We start from the raw sequence: 20309 nt of genomic DNA, 5'->3' as shown, positions 1-20309 counted from the left end.
GAATACTAGCTAACAGCTAACTGTGAAACCAGTAAATACAGACCAGTGCAGTTGCTCAAGCAGACTGTGCTCAGGCCCTCTGCCAACCACCACTGCAGGAGAAACAACTCCATTTAACTTCCCGAACCAGTCACTGAAAAAATAAGCAGACAAACAAAGGATAAAGGGGAGGAGTGGCAGTCACAACCATCACAGTATGTAAAATGTCCATTGCAACTAAATAGTTTCCATTTGTAATTTTGAGAATTTCCAACGGAAGTACTGTCTTTATAGTATTCCCACCACCTGTCTCCTCCCAACAACTCCTCCTATGTCCTTCCACTCCCTTTCAAATTCATGACCTCTTTAATTATTATTGTTTTACACACAGACACAGTCATTTATCATTGCTCTTATATATGTGTGGGTCAGGCTCACCACTTTGGATGGGATAATCCATTGGAGGCTTGCCCCTGGAGAGGACTGAGTCACCTCACTCAGCAGCCATTAATTCCCTATAGCTTTTCCTCTAGGGATGGCACTTTTTGAGATTTCTCCCATTCATGTTGGCAGGCCAACTGGTATTGTCATTGTGCAGGTCTGTTTGGCAACTATATTGGTTACCCTCTATAATCTAAGTAGCACTCTTGCACCCTTGGGGATGTCTTGCCCTGCTGGTCGTCACTGTACTTTGTGGGCTTCACTGATAACTGAGATTATTGATTGCTCTCTTCCCATGGAAGCTGGCCTACCACCTTTGGATACTATAAGAGCTAGTCCACCGGGCATAGAGGTCAGTTCTAGCTTGATTCCTCCAAACCCTGGGTCCAAATTGTATAATGTCTTCAGCAGTAGTGTCTTACTCTACCGTAAGACAACCAAAGGCTATAATGACAGCCTGTATTGTTTTGGAGGTTTCTTGAACTTCCCTGACAAACGACTCAAAGAGTGGTTTCCCCTGACTGGCACTGGAGTTTTTGTTGATAGTCTATGACTCTTGGAGAAATATTGTTACTCTGTGCTATAATTTTATTTAAACTATCTATCTATCCATCTATCTATATACACATATATACTTTATATATGTGAAAATTTAAGCAGACATGAAATAATGTAACTTCAAACTTCCTTAGCATCTTCTATCCCACTCTCCTCCCCAAAAGCATTATTATCCCAAGTGTACACTTCATACATATATATACATATGTGTGTGTGTGTGTATATATATATATATATATACATATACATATATATGCATGTGTATGTATGTGTGTATATAAATGTGTATATATATGATAAATGTATATACATATTGCATGTATTTTAAGTAAACATAAAATATTATGATTCCTATTGCTTTTTCAGTCATCCATAGAGTTCTTTATCCCTCCTCCCTTGCTTTCTCTCTGTATTGAACTCTTTTGCCTCTTTTCAGTTGAAGTCCCCCCATTTTCCTATTTCCCCCTTCATAGCACCTACATCCTACTAACCCCTTATCTAGAACTCTCTCCAACACACACAGACATACATAGACATACACGCGCGCACACACACACTCTGAGTCCCTTTTTATTTGTCTGGTTTCTGACATCAGTTTGGTTCCACATTCACATCTAAAGCACTAGGGTCTGCAAAGAAGGCAGCACATGTGGCATTCGTCTTTCTGGGCCTGGATTGCCTTACTCAGTATCATATGTTCTAGTTCCACCCATTTACCTGGAAATTTCTTGATTTTATTTTTTTCACTGGTGAGTTGGATTCCACTGTGTGTGTGTGCGTGTGTGTTTGTATGTACCACATTTCCATTATCCATTCCATCAGCTGAAGGACATTTCAGTTGTTTATATTGTATAGCTACTGTAAGTTGAACTATAATAAATATGGCTGAGCAAGTAAGTATCTGTGGAGTAGGCTACTGAGTTTGGGGGACATTGCTGAATGACAGTCTTTGTCAGCTATACATTAGATAGAAGTTAATATTCAGAATATTAACATAAATAACAGAGTAAGATCAGAAACGACAATTTAATTAGATTGTTTCTTGATTTTTCCTTTTGAGACATCTCTGCTTAGATACATGGCTCACTTTTTAATTAGATTGTTTCTTGAGACTTTCTAAAGATTTGTTTACTGTTGATTTTAAGTTTGATTGCATTGTGGCCAGGTAGGGTACATGGATTTATTTTAATTTTCTGAATTTCTTAACAATTGTTTTATGTCCTAGGGTGTCATGTGAGAAGCAGAACATACGTTCTTGGGGTTTGGGCGGAAGACTCTTGTTAGGTATCTGTTAGGTCAATTTGTTACACCATTTAATTCTGAAGAGGCTTATAACTGGTCAGAGTGCTGCAAAGAAATAGCTGTTTAATGCTCAGCCACAAATGGGACGCTGAATCACCCCCTCAAAGACCCAGGGAACCTGGCAGTAGAGGGAGCAGAAAGAAGAGAAGGGATGGAACATTGTAGAATGCTGTCTTCTAGGAGGAGGGCTGTGGCCCTCTTACACTCACAGCAGCTTTGACAGCCTGAAAAAGACCTGTGTGGGAGTGGGCCTGTGAGTAAGATGCCATGGAATACCATGGGGGGGGGTGTTCATCAAGACCTCCTTGCCCTGCAGATCTAGAGGCAGTGGTGATTTCTAGGGAAGAAAGCAATTTTTTTTCTAGTGTTGTAGTTATCAGTAAGAGTCTATGATTTTGAAAATAGCTATGATGAAAATCATTAGGTCACAGACAAACAAAAACCCCTAAAACCAGAAAAGGACAAGTTGAGAAGAGGAAGAGGCCAGCAGAAGTGAGAGGGACAAGAGAGACTACAAGTGAGAGTGAAAGCAAATAGGTGAAACTCATGCGTACAGCCAGGAAAGTGTCATAGTCAGGTCTCTGGGGTGCCTCGGGAATGACACACTTAGTATGCGAGTGTGAGGACTAGAATTCAGATCCTCAGAAGACGTGTGAAAGATGAGTGGGCCTGGCAGCCAGTGGTAATCCTAGCTGGTGGGAGGTGGAGACAGGACCCCTAGAGCAAGCCAAGCTAGCCAAATGCAATGGTGAGGTCTGAATTCATAGAGAGACCCTCTTCAGTGTATTAGATAGAGAGCAATTGAGAAAGACATAACATCATGTATGTGCACACACGTATGCCTCCACAGGCATGCATCCATACACAAGAACACACACAGTTCATACCATATAATGGATAAAAGCAAAAAATTATATATAAATGTCATAAGAAACCCATCATTAAACAATTATATATAACTAATATGGATATATAATCAATGTATAATTAATAACAACATTCATTGTTGAAGTGAGTGTCCTCCCAATCCTTATGATCCTCTCAGTAGTGCCACCAGATGGGGAACAATGTCTCTTTTGAGGGCTACTTCATCTCCAAACCATGTTATACCATACAACATTGAATTTGACAATAAGAAGGAAGTTCTAATATAAGCTACAACATAGAGTAATTTTTCTTTAAAAAATATTATACTAAAGAAATCATTATTCACAAAAGTTTGCATATGATAAATTTTATTTGTCTGAAATGTGCTGAATAGGAATATTTGCATATACAAAATAGATTAATGTTTGTGTAAATCCAGGATAGAGAGGCCACCAGGGAGCAACTTATTAGAGAGTTGCTTTGTAGGTCAGTTAAAATTCCAAAATTAGCCCATAGTAAAGGTTGTGAATATGCTAGAACTATGTATTAGTTCACTTTAAATGTGTGAGTTGCATACTGTATAAAACATGTCTCAAAAAAAATGGTTTTAAGAGAATGTCAAAGGGGAAAAAGTCAGAAAAGCTTTGGTAGTATTAGGAATGAGTGTTGTGTTTTTAAAATGATAAAGGAGAGAGGGAATATGTTTGGTGGATGTGCAGTCAGGTGTGGGGGGAGAGGGTGCCTCATGGGCCCATGATAAGGCATCCCTTCCCACTGAGGCACCAGCCACACAAAGGAATGGCATACAATAGAGTTTATTCAGGGCATGGGGAGGGGAGTTGAGAGGGTAGGAGAGAGAGAGAGAGAGAGAGAGAGAGAGAGAGAGAGAGAGAGAGAGGAATACAGGAGTAGAGGCCGACCATGAGCACTTGGGGGGGGGGGATTAGGGAGAGAGAGGAGAAGGGGTGAGAGGACAGAGTGGAGCTGGTGGGTGGGGAGGTGGGGAGAAAGCAAGAGCAAGCTGAGGGGGCAAGCAGCCCCTTTTATAGTGAGTCAGGCACACCTGCCTGTTATCAGGCAACTGTGGGGCGGAGCTTAGACAGAAGGCTAACAATGGGGAGGAGGTTATTCTCACATAGAGTGCAAAAGCCTCACAGGGTGATGCTGGATTTGAAAAGTTGACAATGAGCCATGCTACTGTCCACAGGACAGGCCATTTCAGAGGTAGAACAAATGTAAAAGCTCAGGGGGAGGCATGAGGCTAGCATGTTCAAGACCCAGTATTTGGGCTATAAAAAGGCTGAGAGCCACAGGAGAGGGTATTAGGGAAGTGTGTGGCAAGGGCACCATCAGACAAGAGCAGAGTTGGTGGATTTTGTGCAGAAATCTGGCACAATCCAAACTCCCAAAGAGACCCACACAGAGGTGCCATTGTGTGAATACACTAAAGAGAGGCAGCAATCCACCAAGAGGAAGGCTGTTGATGATAACCCGGGTCTGCATACAAGAGAGACATGGCAGTGGCTCGGACTACAATAGAAGCAGAAGAAAGACATTGGGTAGAGCCAACATCTACCTCCATATGATTAAGTAAGGGCTGGAAAATATTTAGTGTTCAAAACAAGATTAGTAAATGCCTTAATTTTGGCAAGCCGCCAAGTATTTGTTGGGAACTATTCAAGTTTGTTGTAGCATGAATATAGCTATAGATACCTAATGTAGATACATAAATGATATGTAGATTTATGGATAGTATGATTGTACTCTAGCATTTGTGAGAAGACATGAGGCAAATTGTATTTGGTCTATGAGATATAGATTTTTCCCTCATACGACTTACAAGCTGAAGGGTAAGAGGAAGAAATATATAAATGCAATCTCAAAGGAATTTGCTTTTTCCATTGTGATGATGGAGTTTCCATTAGCTAATATTTCAATGTCAGAAGCTAAAGCATGTTTGTGGGGGATATGGTACAAACATGGTAGTTGACATGGACATTTAGATATGATGTAGCAGTAGATATGTACTCCCGGAGTAGATGGGAACAGTTTGGGCTTAATTCACTAGCATCAAGACACAAGTTATAACCTTAGACCAGATCTAAGTAATGAATGAGAATAGAAAAAGTAGAAGCCCCACACTGGAGCCAGCTAGGCATTCTGCGTGGAGCTCTCAGTGAGGCAAGGATGAGCCTGGGAAAGAGACCAACAGTTTGAGCCACAGGGGACTATGGCACCCACCTTTTTCTTTCTCACTGCCCAAAACTTGTCTGAGGGTAGTAATCAGGGAGATGTTATTACAGAAGTAACCCCCAAACGCCCTGCAATTTCTAAACAGGAAAAATTGTCAGACACTTCTCAGCAAGTAATCATTGGTTGTCAGGCCACAGGGTGCCAGGTGTTTGGGACAGAGCGCTAAAGAGCAACAAAGATATGGCACCTGCTCCAAATAACATGAGTTTAGTTAGAGTAGCATTGGTTAAATCACTGTTGCTGTCTTAGTTACTTTTCTATTGTTGTGAAAAAAAAAATACCACGAGGAAGAAGGCATCTTACAGAAGAAAGAGTTTATTGGGGCTTACAGCTCCAGAGGCTTGGAGTGATGACGAGCAAGGCAGCAGACATGGCACTGGAACAGTAACAGAGTGAGCTATGCATCCAGAAGTAGGACCAGAAAGAGGGAACTAACTGGGAATAGCATGGGCTTTTGAGAACTGAAAGCCTACCCTCAGTGGCACTCCTCCTAATCCTCCCCAACAGTTCCACCAGCTGGGGACTAACTATTCAAATATCAAAGCCTATGGAAGCCATTCTCCTCCAAACCACTATCGCTGTTATTAAGGGAGTATTACCTACCGCCACTAAGAATGAAAGGCTGTGCCATAGAATAAGAATTCTAAAGGAAGGAGCCTCTGAGGTGAACCCCGTGTGTTCTTTCTTTGTGTAAAGCAACCCACCATTTAGAAGAACAGAGAACGTTCTGTGCTCTATGTTCTTCTTGAGAAATTATTTTCAACATTTTATACTCTGAGTATGATAATAATACCTGGGATTCAAATGCTGTGAAGCTTGAATTGAAGGAAGGACCATGGATGCTGTAATGACCCAGGAGTAGATCTCAGTTATGGATCCTTGTTCTATTAGTATATCCTCTTTGAAATTCAGCATCTCTGTCTGTATGGTGCATGATGATAAAAGTCACACTATTAGATGAGGACTAAGTGAGATCTTGTGCATAGAGCACCTGGCAACTGGGTCCTTCTCATTTCCTGTGAAAAGCCATGTCAGGTTGTCCATCTGTGATGTTTTCTCTCCCAGGATAATTTTTCCAGGGAAAGTCTTTACTGTCTATTCACTTCTTTGTGAGGCAGATAGTCTTTCTTTTAAGATACTTTATATTTTATCACAGTTCTCTCAAGAGAAGTGTTTCTGTGAGGAAACCCTGATAATTAAGGTCTAAGTCTACCACGATGGGATAGCTTCTCCAAGCTCTTCCCAAAATGGAAGTCTCCCTTTAACAGCAGGGTTTCCTCTTCTCTGACCTTGTCAGGGGCTCCTGAATCCCATACCCTCTATCTGGGGAAGGTTGAACAGTTCTTGGCAGACCTACAAACTTTCTTTTTCCCAATAAGAATCCACCCAGCAGCTACATGGGATTCCTGGAACACCTCTCCATACAAATAAGGTATTTGCAGAATTTTAAACTCTAACCAATGATTTTCATTTACCCTGAAAACTCCTTCCCACTCTCTAAGGTCCATATATAACCCTGGTTCACCCAGAACAAAGTGTGTGTATGCAAGCCCACTCTGAATAAAGGTATGTGTAGAGGCTAAGACTGGCTAAGAGAGCTGTTTCATTGAAGATCATCAGAGAAGACCTTTGTCTAACAGAGCTGTAATACTAAGATCAGAAGGCCTTTTTCTCTCTTACCCCCAACCCCTTTGACACTAACTCCCAGCTGGACTGGAATCGTGCAGACCCCCACCCATTCTGGACTCTGCTTCATCCTTCCAGCCTGTTGTGCAGGGACACCTGAACACTCTGAGAGGGAGAAAGCCGAGGATGTGGAACCACAACTGGACCTCAGCAGGAATACCATGGCTAGTGCCCAAAGTGTAGATGCCATTGCAAGGTGTTAGGAAGCATCCTCTATAGTGAGTGGCTTATTCTCTACAGTAGAAGCCTGAATTTCTACTCAGCTGGTTGATGGAACCAGTAATTCAAAAAGCTGCCAGAATAAATGCAGCTACATTTTTTCCTTAATTAAAAATCTATTTAATTATTAGCACGTCATGTCAATTTAATGATATGTTAATGAAAGCATGCAGCAGTAAGCCTGTTTAAACCATTGACATAATTTTTAACTTTTTGGTGTGAGTAAGCATAGGATTTAGTAGCCTTTTATTTTGATATGTACAGTATACCTTGTCTATATCTCATATTTTAATTAATATAATTAAATTTGGATAAAAGCTCATGTTAAAATTGCATGCATTTCATTATTGGAACCAAGGCTCATAATTAAAGTATATGAGATGTGGCAACTCCTAAGATGATAAGAAAAATACAGGATATTGTTTTTCTAAATTTAAAACGTGGCAGATGGTTTTTCATAAGATCTAGAAATGTCAGTGATCTGTGGAGTATTCAGAATAGGGGTTTTTCATACACGGACAAAGTAAAGGCCTGAGAAGGTGGGCGTTTATCCTTGTGTCTATCATGAACAGTGTCATGTGTTGTAGCAACAATCCATTTGTGCCTTTCTTTGAAAACCAAGTGAAAGCTATACAGTTTGACACATAAACTAATCTACAAAGCATTTATATAACTTTTTTTCTTTCCATTTTTTTTTGGGGGGGGAGGTTTTTTGAGACAGTGTTTCTCTTGTGTAGCCCTGGCTGTCCTAGAACTCTCTTTGTAGACCAGGCTGGTCTCAAACTCAGAGATCCTCCTGCCTCTGCCTCCCAAGTGCTGGGATCAAAGGTGTGTACCACCTCCTTTTGGCTTAAGCTTGGATGATAGCCATCTCTGTATTGTAAGTGGAGAAGCTGCAGCTAGGATAGGCTGTCATCACCACAGACTTGTACCTTGGAAGCAAAAGAACTAGATGACATCTATATCATGTTTTTAGGCTCTTGCATAAAACATTATGAATCTCAGTTGGAAAAGTGGTCAGAAGCCATTGAGGACATCTCTCCTGAACAGTTCCTTCTGAGAAGCTAGCTGTGTCACTGTAGGTGCCCTCTGCCTCTGCTTCCACAGCAGAAATGCTACACACTTCAAGCATGCATTTCCTGAAAGGTAACTTGGTGTGGAGACTGCTGCTTGCATGATAATAAAAAGTCAGAATATATATTTTCATTGTCTCCCTGTTGGCCTGTAGCATGTGCTGCTTTGATCCCAAGTATCGATTTGGAACTACCCAGTGAATACAGGCTGTTTTCACATGCTAAACATCCCATTGTTTTATAACATCCTACTTTAATAGATTGTGCTTTTTAAATGTCTTTATACAGCAAAAGTTAAAGTTGATCTGTGATATGCCTTACAGATGTTTTTATTGTCTGTGTTTCCTCTTCTTCCGGTACATACGCTTCTCAGACTCCTTGCAGTTGGATGACGTCATAGAACGGGTTTGATCAATCAAAGTGATATTCATCTTCAAGATGAATCACATGGAAACCTATTCATGTCTCATTTCTTGTGTTGTTGGAACTTGGAAATTACAGGTTGAAATCAGAGACACAACAGGGAACTGGGATAAATCTTTGAGTCACAGCTTGGAGGGGAGCTATCTACAAAGCCTATGTTCCTTGCCCTACCCCTATTCCCACCCCCGTTCTTCCTCCCCATCAGCCTTGCCTGGCTAAGAAATCAATGCTTCCTGTGTTAAACTGCAGAAATCTGACATTGTCTATTCTGCTATCATCTGGTCTGTCCCTATTAATATGACAGTTACTTGTTACGCTCCCCACTCCCAATGATGTCTGATTATCAGAAAACCTCCAGAACAGACTATTTTAAATTACATATCCACATGAGTGCCTATGTGCACACACACACTCAGTACATACTTGTTAAAAAAAAAAAGTTAAATGATTCTTATTAGCGAGTGGTTTGAAGCCTTTGTAATGTCTTTAGTAGTAACTAGGATTTTATGGGAGGTCCTGACCTTAACCAGCTATGATAGTCTTTATCTTTTTTAATTTCTCCAAAAAAGTGGAAGTACCATCATTTAAGTGATCCACGCCAGCTCTTATCTCAGTGCTCATTTAAAGTTCATTCTTCATTCCATTCATCCCTTAGGCATTCAATACATATGAGGATGGAGATGAAAATTTACTCATTGCACCCTTCCTTATAAGACCTTCTAGGCTGCCATGGTCCTTGTCACCACTAACCTTCTTTTCTCTGTGCTAACCAGCTAACCAGAAAGACTCACATAGCCTTCCCTTGTAATTTTCTAGTGTGGTTCTAACCAGTGCCCACTGGAGTCCAGTGATTTGCTTTCCCGGTGCGTAGAGCGGTCTCTTTATTACCTGCCATTGTTATCCTGGTGCTGTCCTGTATCCCACACCCATGTTGCCAAGGTTTTTAATTCTCTATTTGTTATTAATGCCAGTCTGTCCTGCTACTGCTTTCCCTCCTGCCTAGATACCCTTCCTAGCTACTAAAATTTGACCTTGGCAATTTCACCATGATTTTTCTTCTATTTATAGCTTCTAAATATCATATCATGTTTTGGGATATGTTAGGAAATAGAAAATTGTCTCCAAAGAAAGCAAGAATTGCTTTGACCCAAAGCATAGCTCAAGTTAGTTTCCCGGGTCCTTTTTATCTGGCTGGACATAGCCTCACTCTCCTTTCCCCTTTCCTATAAGGCATTGTCACTTCTGCAGTTTTCCATCTCCCAGGCTAAACACAGAGCTCTAAATGTCAGCATCTGCATCCATTTTACTGGCCTTTAATGGATTCTTGATGGGTTTTCATGCCTTGTACACATATTGCCTGCTCTTTTCTAACCTGCCCATGAATCTACTCATCAGCATAAGGTTGCCTCTGTTTTTATGAGCACAATCCACACAGGACGAGCTCATCAGTATACCAGGCCTCCGAACTTTCCCAAGTAGTTTTTTCATGATCTTGTTGAATACATAAAAAAAAATTTTTTTTTTCAAAAACTCCTCAGCAGAATTGTCTCCGGAATGAAGAACAATCTCATAAGGAAGACCATTACTTTAACAGTCTGTGCATTCCTGATTCATAGGTATCCTGCTTCCTCCAAACACTGAGCCTTGGAACGTCCCTTGGACAGTAACTAGATCTCCTAAGGGCCACATAGGTCTTCTCATAGCACAGGCCATATCCTACTCTAATGGCTGATTTCATTGTCTTCACTTTTCATTACAAAGCTCTTGAAGGCTGGACCCATTTCTGTCCTAGTGACCATAGCATCCCGAGCGGTTGACAAGTAGAAGGGGCTTGTGCAATGTTTGGTTCTCAGCACCACCAAATAATGAGTAGATGAAGCACACATTTCAGAAATATACAGGTGGACACTGGCATAGGAGAGAGTTCATGTTTGTTCAACTTCCTAATAACCAAAAAGCCTTAACTTTGAATTTTGAATGTCAATCTTTTCCAAAGACAGTGATGGGTGTTTGGTACTTTCTTGTGATGTTGGCTGTGGCTGTGAGCTTCAGTCCTGGGGCAGCCTCTTGGTCATAAGAAGAAACACGGCCACTTGGAGTGGGCCACATTTGGGTAGTTATGATGCTTGGCAGGTCATGTATTTCAGATGCATTTAAACTTACATTTCAACTCTGGTTTATTAGGCCCCACCTTACTGTGTGAGAAGGAGAGTCTTTGATTGGTTTGTCCCAGTATACAGTTTCAGAAACAGAAATGTCTCCCTCTTGGTATTGATCAGTTTTGTGGATTTTTGTCATTGTTTTGCTTTAGATTTGTTTATTTATTTGTTTTGTTTTATGCTTTCTTACCTAGATTTTTAGGAGTCAAAGCTGTTTGTGTTAGAGTATATAGAACTGGGCATGTCAGAAGCTTATCCACATTAGGTGGAAATTTGAGGGTATAACCCTTAGGAGTGGGACTGACTTTTAAAGTCCTCCTTTCATCCCTTGAAATCAACCAGCTAAATGGATACTCCCCCAACAGCTCTATGAAGCTCGGTACTGTTAGCATCCTATTTTATAGTCCCTAACCCCGGGTTTAGGGACCATCAGTATTATTCAGTGATGCAGGGCTTACCTAGCTTATGCAATGCCCACCCAGAGTTTTATCACTAGCAGCAAGAGAGCCTCAGGCTCCAAATCAGAAAAATAAACCCCAGATCATCCATTCTGGGTTCCACACTATGCTACCAGCTCTATACCATATTACAAATTCCATGCTACAATACCAATTCTTCTGAAATCTGTAGCCTTTAGCCTTGTGTCAGATCTGTTCCAGCTGAAGATGAGTCTCAAGTCACTTTCTTCACTCCAGTTTCCTTCCTCATTGTCAGTCACTTGTCAATCACGTCTCATGATCCTCTTGTAATAATGCTGAGAAGGTCAGAGTGTGGTAAGCTCATCTTCATCTGACAAAACTGGGCCATAAGCAAGTTGAAAAGACTTGTCCATGGCCACCCTGAAGTTGGATGTCGCCACTTCTACTAGGCCATTGGTGGCTCCAAATTATTTTATTAAGTGACCTCTTGAAGAATAATGAGGGTGGGCATGGCCTTAGGACTCTCCACATGCTTTGAGTTCTGTGCAGTGGGGACCTATAACAGAATGTGTCTCATATGCCATTTCTCTGGGTAAAAAGTTTTTCCATATTCCATGTTGTTAATGATAAAGGTCTTCTGTGAACCAGAAAAAAAAAAAAACCCTTCTGGAAGAAATGATTAAGCATTATTAATACAATTATGTATAACAAAAGACATAATTTACCTTCTCCACATCCAACAAAGAGATTCATTTGAAGCTTGAGGAGCTCCAGCTGAAAGGGCAGGTCTTGTCCCAGTGGGCTCTCTGGCAGAGGTGGGCTGGGGGCGAGGAGCTGCACTGGCTGCTTTGTCCTCGGGGGACCTCTGTGCATGATGGACTGGGCCTCCCTCAGCCTCTGCAGCTGACAGCCCCCTCCCTCTCACATGTACACACACACACACACACACACACACACACACACACACACAGAGAGAGAGAGAGAGAGAGAGAGACAGAGACAGACACAGACACAGACACAGACACAGACACACAGCACTTGGCCATAGTTTTTCATTGTCTGAGGCTCAGGGTCCAGGCTACTCTTTTGTACCTACTGTTTACTTGGCCTGGGGACTAACAGGGAACATGAAAAGAAAATTACTTTAAAGCAATACGAGATGACAACGGAGAAAAATATTCAGAAAAACATGACAACCCTGGTAGATTAAACATCGAGGTAGATTTTTCTTGGTTCTTTGAAAAGCCCAGCAATTCTCATTATTTATTAGACTGGATGGCATTTTGTCCACCGTCGCCATAGTTGACTAGTCTGTGTTTGTACTTGCATTATTGCACGTTGGTACATAAACTCAGTGAGTACAGAGGCTATGGAGATGCCCAACCACCTATAGCCTGTGTGGCATAAAGTGTATGTCTATTAACCCTTTACCTGTGGGGCTTGGGAGATGGCTCAGATGGTGAAGTGCTTGCCTTCAGGAGTGAGGACCTAAACCCCAGCTCCAGACTAACAGAAAAAAGTCAGGCCTGGAGGCTCCAGCTTGCAATCCTTGCACTGGGACAGCAGGGACAGATGGACCATAAGACTCCCTCACAAGCCAGGCTAGTCGACTTGGTGTCAGGCAAAAAACAAACAAGCAAACAAGCAAACACCTGAGCTCCAAAGGTTCTTCTCGATCTCCACATGCATACATATGTGTACTCACCCTTCACAAGCACACATAAGCACACACATACACATAAATGTTTATCTGATGAGAGAATGGTACCCACATTAGCTCTGAAGACCTCACAGGTAAAATTATTCGTATAAGATCACTTAGCTACCAGGAACTAAAGGCAGAATCTAAACCTTAAGTGCTTCAACTCTGGCTTTTTGTTTGTTTGTTTGTTTAGTTTTGTTTTGTTTTGTTTTTCCTTCTTTGCTTCTGGTTAATTGAACGGTTTCTTGTGGTGCAGGAGGATAGAGAGCTCAAGGTATTTAAAAATGTTCCCTCTAAGGCCCAGCAGTGGAAGTCCTGGCCTACACTTGCTGAAATCCCAGGGGGACATGGGAAAAAGCCTGTCTGCACTCTGCCTGTTTTCTGACCTCTGAAATAGAAGCCAAGGGGACAATGCTGTCTAAGTGCCCCAGGGTCCTCCGACTCTCCTGCCAGGTTTGTGACAATGTTGTCTCCTGTGCTCACTTGAAATTAGAGTTAAGGAGTCATACAACCCAAGCTAGTAGGGAAAACTGAACGCATTTTATTCTGGGGTTCAGATCATCCCAAAGGCGACTTGATCCGGAGCAGCTAACAGCTGACACCATGAAATGAACATTGAAGGGGGGGGGGGACAGTACAGCATTTGAAGAGATAGAGAGAGCACAGCAAGAGAGAGAGGAAAGAGTGGGAAGGGTGAGAGGGAAGGAGGGAGGGAGAGAGAAAGAGAAGAGAAGGAGAGAAAGAGGGAGGAGAAACGGAGTGAGGGGGAGAGAGACAGACAGAGAGAGAGGAAGGAGAGGGGAGAAGGGAGGGAGGAGGGAGAGAGATTGATCTAGTTCTGGCTGTAGGGCTGGTACAGTTTCTGATCTGAACCAGGCACCCAAACTATAACTGTGCCCAGCTAAGATCTCTGGTATGTTGCTTTTTTTTTTTTTTTTTTTTTTTTTTTTTAAGGTGGGGGCGAACAGCCTTGTGTCTTTCAAGCCTCTCTGAGATGTGATTTTTTGGAAGCTACAGAGCTGAGCCTTTGCATTAGCAAAGGTACCCCCCCACACACACACACACACACACACACTTTGGTTTAGGGATTATTGATTTGGTAGGCGAGGCTAATTTACATGTAAATAAATCTCAACCCTGGGCGGCCAGACTGGGACGTCCAGATGCTGTGACTGACTTGCTGACATCACAGCCTCATTAGCATGCGGAGGATGCAGGCATTGGAACTGCGAACAGCGACTTCTCCAGCTCTGCCAGGCGCTCCGTGACAGTTATTATTATTTTTTGGATGAGCTGCACATTTCCTGGTTCAGTGGCCCGGGCTTTGTGAGCAGCTGACTGGTCTCCCAGGTCTGGCTCAGGATCAGCTGATGACGCAGAGATTGGGGTCTGTGACTTCCTTCAGATAATCGTGAAGTCGGCGAGTTTAGAGGAGACGGTTCTTGAGAACACAATTCCAGGACCCAGGCAGGCCTAGAACAAGGGCACAAGTCGCACTCTCCGGCTTGTGTGGATCTCCAGCTGGGTCCACTTCCAGGGAGGGCGGTCTCTCGGAGGGAATGCAAAAGCAGTCGGGTTTGGGTTTGAGCCTGCTGCCTGCCTCCGGAAGGGCTCAGATTTGCAGAGACTCAGTAAAGGAGATGTTTGGGCTGCCTGGAGTCCTGCTTGCATTTTCTGATACCAGCTCCAGGGGGAAAGTGAACTGGGGCAACTGACCAGATCAAGACTCGGTGGCGGCTTCCTCTAAAGCTTCACGGCTCATCCTCTACGAGGTGGGTAAGAAATTTTGTTAATTCCCAAAGCAAGCAGGAATGTGTTTAGTAGTCTCTGGACTGAGGAAGCTATTATCTCTAAGGCCAGGAGGTGGCTTTGGTGGTTTGGCACTTCTGTCTTTCCTTTGCTTACTAGAAAGTTCAAATGCAAAGTGATATGGCGCAGATATACAATAGGCATCCTCAAATCTTAGTGCTTAAGAAACAGTATTTCTCTAACAGTGACCCTTTCTTAATAGCAACAACAGTGGGAGGGGGTGTTGAAAAGCAAATATTGGTAGCATTGACTCATGTACCGTTGCGCCCATTTCAGCACATATCTGAAACATCAGAGATGCTGAGGGACACACACTTCACTAACTCTTCCAGATTCAAAAAGAAAAAAAAAAAAGGCTCTCAAATTATTGAGGTTTAATTTTAGCTAGTGCTTTTGGCTCCAAAACGGTGACGGAGCTCCCGAATCTTGACTGCATAACCTGCTGTAGCACATGACTGTGTTTGTTCCTTACTAGCCTGTCTTCACAGTTAGTTCCTCTCACTAGCTTTTGATTTCCCCAGGACCAACCATAGCACTCTTGATCTGCCATGGAGGTTTGGGGATAAAGTTCTGATTTTTAATCTCCCTGTTGTTTACTGTGTGGTCTGGTACTGTGCTGTGATCTCGAAATACATATGCCAGATGTATAGGACTAGAAACATATGTGCCAGGTGTGTCAACATCCTCCAGAGTGGGTGGAGAATTACCTAGACTTATAGATTGCTCCCCCCAATGATAGAGGTCTACTTCCACTGTGACCATGTGTGGAATCGTGGGTAAGGGAGGGCTTTAGTATGCCTTGAATATAGGGACGCGAGTACCACATATCAGAGGCCTGCAGTGTACTTTGCTTTGCTTTCTATGTCTTCCTGAAGGCAGTTTTAACCTATCTCAGTCAGGCTTCCATATAGGAAACAGCCTTGTTTTCTTGCTAGAGGCCACATTGGCTGCTCTTATCCTGCCCCTTAGGAGACAGCTGATGATTTCCACAGATGAGCAAGGTGGAGCTCAAGAGTAAGTTACAACTTCAATAAAAATCACCACGTTCTGAAAATTGGGGTTTTTTCCTTTCACCAAATGCTCGTTCCCCCCGGGACTTTTCTAATGTGAGAATTTAAACACACTGGCTCCAACAGACATTGTGTTCTTTAAAATGTTACAGAGCAATCAGCAAAAGAGAGCATTTGAACAGTACAGTTATTTTTGTAAAGATTCCCCCCCCCATGCAATGTGTGTGGGTTGGGGTGTAATGGGGAGAGTTAACAATACAGGAAAGACAATGCTCTATAGAAGTGGAAGGGGAGGGAAAAGAACTCAGGAAATAGAATATGAGATGATGCTTATGCAGGGCTTGGACCCTGAGAGCTTGAGAGACTTGGGTATCTCTTGGAGTACCCATTTCTGTGAAATAAGGAGAAGAGGCATGAGATCTGTGGGTAGGCTTTAGTGAGGTGACACATAAAAAGCCCCCAGATCTGTGTCAGCCACACTGTAAGTGCCCAGCAAATGCTAGCTGTTAGTATTGTTCCTTCACTGGCATGATTATCATAACGACTGTTGCCGAAAACAAATCAAACCACTGAAAAGGTGTTTACTCTTGTGAGGTAAGGCTGCAGAAAAGATGTGGTCCTAGTCACTGCTGAAGCCAAGCTCTTCCATTCCTCCTGATGGAGCTGATATAATGAAGTATATCAACTAGGACTGCTGTGCTGTGTGCACCTAAAAGATGGTTTAAGGAAAATCAGCCAGTGCTAGTTGGACTAGGCCCCCTCAAAAAGGTCCCCTGTCTGGGAAGCTGGATGGGTCACTCTGAGGGACCTATGGGGTCTGCATTAGAACCAAGACCCTTTAGGGTCTCTGATCTTCTCCGGCTGTGCCAGTGAAAGGCAGGTCTTCTACCTTCTTTCTTTCCTGCACTGATGCTTGGTCTCTTCTCTGCCCAGGCTGGGCCTCTGATCTGTGTTTCACCTGCAGAATGACTCCTCAGAAGTTCCAGGGTGGAACTGGTGCCACCATCTGGGTGGTTTCTGCCTCTGAGCTATGGGAAAACAGAAAATAATAGGTCTGCTTGCCTGTTTAGGCCTCTCCTTCCCCCCCCCCCCCCAGTGTGTGTGTGTGTGTGTGTGTGTGTGTGTGTGTGTGTGTGTGTCTCCATTCATCCATTGCCCTGATACCTCTTTCCCAGTGTTTTGATGCAGCCACACATAGTTGGCCTGTTTCTCCCTGCCCTCTCAGAGCCTGTCTCTTTCTTCTTCCCTTTCTTCTTCCTTTTCTTCCTTCCAGAAATATAACCCCAATGTCAGCTTTTATAAGACAATTATTAAATTAGAGCTAGTGCCCAGTATAGGAGAATGCCAGGACCAGGAATGGTAGTGGGTGGGTTGGGGAACAGGGGGAGGGGGAAGAGGTTTTCGGAGGGGAAACTAGGAAAGGGGATAACGTTTGAAATGCAAATTTAAAAAATCTAATAAAAAAATTGATACTTAAAAAAAAATTAGAGCTAGTGATTTGGTCAGTGACAGAGCACTTGCCTAGCAGGTATTTGGTTGGTCCCTGTCATCACAAAAACATGGTGGTGGAGTAGGGTAGGAATCAACAGATCCAGAGAGATGTCTGCTATATCATCCGTTTTCCCGAAACTCAGAACTGACAGTTTGTACCTCCTGGTTGATGTGATCTTTAGTATAAACATGAAAAAAAGTATACTTGTCCTGGGACGTAATATTAGTATAATGTATAATGCTTTGATAGTAGCCTGCCTCCATTGCCTTCTGAAAGCGTATGTGATCTTGGGAGAATCGCTTGACATCTCTGTGAAATTTGGCTTTTGTCATAGGAACCCTGGAAATAAATCCCTCCAAATGTTGAGATGCTGTGACTGTAGCCTCTGCCCTGTCCTGGATATTGGCCTTGATCTCCTCCTGGTGACCATGACTTTATTAGTTCTCATTCAATCTCAAACAGTGAACAGTAGGGGGCAGTAGATTTAAGACTTGTTCATCTAAAATACTGAACTGCTAAGAGGGAAAACAGCTTAGCAGAGGTGACACAGAGAGTGACAACCTCTGGTTTCTAAACCCAAGTGCCCCAGGAGTGAGAGAGGCTCTTTCTTACCCACTCACTTTTCTGTCTTGAGGCCAGACTCTTCATTCTGACATCCTCTAAGCCTGTGCTCTCTGTTTACTGCTGTCATCAAGTACGCAGAGTCGAATGCTCTGTCTCAGATAGGATTCTGAATGGCATTTAGACAATGGCTTTCTTTTGTGTGTGGTGGCCACTGATATCTTTCTTCCCTGAGTCTCTCTGTGATGTTGTTACTCAATAAACTGATGGGCCTATGAACTATAGCCCAAGAAATGGCTTATATAAGAACTCTGGCAAAAATCTGTTTTTTTGTTTGCTTGATTTTGATTGATCAAGCTCTTGATCCTTTGTTCTTGTCCCAACTTTCAAATACAACTTTTAAGCCAGTGATAGCACACACTGTTAATCCCAACACTGGGGAGGTAGAGGCAGACAGATATCTGTGAGTTCAAGGCCAGTGTGGTCTACAAATGGAGTTCTAGGACAGAGAAACCCTGTTTTATAAAACGAAAGCAACAACAACAAAACCCCACAATATTTTGGTTTTAACACCCTAATCTCCCACTTACATGTGTGTGTGCATGCTTGTGTGTATGTGTGAGAGTGAGTGTGAGTGTGTACACACTTATATGTTGAATCAAGCAAAGTAAACCATCTTTATTAGAATCTTGGTCACTTGGGTTTGGAGGCTGAGTTTTCTGTTCTCTTGGTGAATTATTTAAGTGCTTGATTAATTAGAGTCTGGAAATCAAGCATTTGCTTGTTTTGTTATTTCAGAGGAAAGAAGGAGCCAGACTACTAGAGCAGGGATATGGCTCAGGGGTAGCATTCTTGTCCAGAACTCATGAGGCCCTAGTTTCATCACTAGCACCAATGCCAAAGGGATATAAAACCAAAGGCAACTGCAAAGGAAAAGGGTGGGAAGAAAAAGTGGGGAGGGATAGGAAAGAAGATTCTCTTCTCATCTGTGCATCGAAACCAGAGGGAAGCCTTCTGAGATCTTGACTCCTTTCACTGGCCTAGCACATATTTTGCACTAAAGCACCATCCGCCTTTTGAAGGACTTTGTTGGCAAGAATGCTCTGAGTCTATCTTTGTGTGGTAGAAGACAGGGTAAGCTTCCAGCACAAGTTTAGTCCTGAAGTCTGTGAGAATCAAGTTGGCTCAACACTTCCTTTCAAATAGGAGAGCTGACACTCACAGAGCCTCAACAACATGGCTACCAGGATAACACAAATAGCACCAAAGGACATGCTAAAGTGCAGGGGAGGAATCGACCTGGCCCCACCCCAAGGCAAAGTATACAGGCAGCTGATGAGAGGGAAATTTGGTGTTCTCAGGGGGGTGCCCCCTAATTGGTTACCCAATGCCAAGTGGGCTACCCTGAAATTATATATATATATATATATATATATATATATATATATATATACACACACACACACACATACACACACACATACATACATACACACACACACACATACAGGTAACACCAAATGGCTTATCAGATTGTATTTATATATTTATGCATGCACACACATACACACATACCTATAATAATTAAGAAAAAGAGACCATGAATTTGAGAGGGAGCCGGGGAGGGATTGGGGGAAGGTAATGATATGTTTATATTTTAATTTAAAAATATTTCAAAAATAAAAATTATTTGGATGAGAAAAACAAATACGAAGGCCAAATCGGAAGATGAAAAGTAACTCTGTAAGGAAGCATAGAACATAAGATGCTGTTGGTTGGCAGTGGACATGAGCAAAGAGAGGGGTGAGCTATTTGGGAACATGTCATTAGAGTCACACTTGCTTCGAGTCATAGTGGGAATCTATAGCACGAAGGCATATTAGACAGTTATCGTTTTTCTCTTTTATTTTTTTATGTTTAACTTCTTTTTTGAGAATTTCATGCAATATATTTTCATCATAATCTTTCCTTTCCTTCAGCTCCTCCTAGATTCTCCTGTAGTTCCCTAGCCATTTAATATTCTCTCTCTCTCTCTCAAAAAAGAAAGAAAGAAAGAAAGAAAAAGCAAGCTATGAAGTCTGATTTGTATTGGCCAACTACTCCTAAGAAAGGGGTCTGCTCTGGAGTGTGGCTATAAACCCTACAAGCTACAAATAGCAAGCCATCTGCAAGATGTGCCCGCTGGCGGAGTAGTGGCACGTATATTAAGGGTGTAGCAGAGATTTCTATTCCTTCCCTTCTTTCCCACACTGGTATGTAAGCAGTGCAGGCACTAGTGGAGCCCTTTCTGTTTTAGGATGTGGTGAGAGCTGAACTCTCTGTTGGACCTTTAGCAGGCCATCACCCAGCTGTCACA

At 42.5% G+C, this 20309-nt stretch overlaps 1 protein-coding gene across 6 annotated transcripts in view; it reads left to right on the top strand.

Moving 5' to 3' along the window:
• The window catches only part of Prickle2 (prickle planar cell polarity protein 2), a 335444-nt gene that overhangs the window by 210657 nt on the left and 104478 nt on the right, over positions 1–20309 (top strand). Inside the window, exon 1 of one of the 6 annotated variants that reach the window (NM_001134460.2) lies at positions 14286–14853. The exons of the other annotated variants lie outside the window; for them this stretch is intronic. The gene's annotated coding sequence lies outside the window, so the exon portion shown is untranslated. Of the gene's footprint in view, positions 1–14285; positions 14854–20309 lie in introns of those variants that run through there. 6 annotated transcript variants of the gene reach the window in all.

Source organism: Mus musculus, chromosome 6 (genome assembly GCF_000001635.26).
Source record: "Mus musculus strain C57BL/6J chromosome 6, GRCm38.p6 C57BL/6J".
In the NCBI taxonomy this organism is placed as follows: Eukaryota; Metazoa; Chordata; class Mammalia; order Rodentia; family Muridae; genus Mus; species Mus musculus.
Note: the sequence above shows the minus strand (reverse complement) of the source record. Positions and strands in the feature narration are given on the sequence as shown.